Source organism: Octodon degus, unplaced genomic scaffold (assembly GCF_000260255.1).
Source record: "Octodon degus isolate 3935 unplaced genomic scaffold, OctDeg1.0 scaffold00278, whole genome shotgun sequence".
Taxonomy (NCBI): domain Eukaryota; kingdom Metazoa; phylum Chordata; class Mammalia; order Rodentia; family Octodontidae; genus Octodon; species Octodon degus.
In genome coordinates, this window is record NW_004524854.1 from 612,915 (window position 1) to 613,737 (window position 823).

The following is an 823-nucleotide window of genomic DNA, read 5'->3' on the forward strand; positions in this document are numbered from 1 at the left end:
TGGGATCTGCTCTTACTGAGAAGGTTTTACACATCAAAAAAATTATGAACAAAGTGAAAAGACAACACACAAACTTGGAAAAATCATGATGAATATGTACTCAGAAAAAGATCCGCTCTCTAGAATTCATAAAGCACTAAAAACACTAGAGCCCCAAAATTTAAAGACCCAGTCCAGAAATGATCATCTGAGATGAACACACACTTCCGAAAGGATGAAACTAAAGGAGACAAAAATATATGAAAAAATGCTCCACATATTTAGCCATCTGCGAAATGCTAATTAAAACAACATTGAGATATAACTCACCCCAGAAACAATGGTTATCATAAAGAAATCACCCAACAAAAATGTTGGAGTGGCTGTGGGGAAAAAGGAACTCTTCTCCACTGCTTGTGGGAATGTAGACTGGTGCAAGCATTATGGAAATTGTTGTGGAGACTCTTTAGAAATGTTGGACTGGAAATCCCATTAAACCAGCTATTCCTCTGCTGGGAATTTTCCCAGAGGATCTGAAAACATAATATCTTAGGGATATATGTGTGTCTACATTTAAAGCAGCACAATTTGTGATAGCCAAATCTTGGAAACAACCAAGATGCCCATCACCTGAGGAATGGATTAAAAAGATGTAGTATTTTTACACAATTGAGTATTAATCAGCTACAAAGAATGATAATGTAGAAGCCTTTATATTGAAGGGGATGCTACTTGAAGATATACTCAAAAGCGAAAGAAACCACACACATGTGTGTGAATACTGTATAATTTCCCTAGTATAAGAACTCAAAAGAAGAAATACAAATAGAAATGTATAACAAAT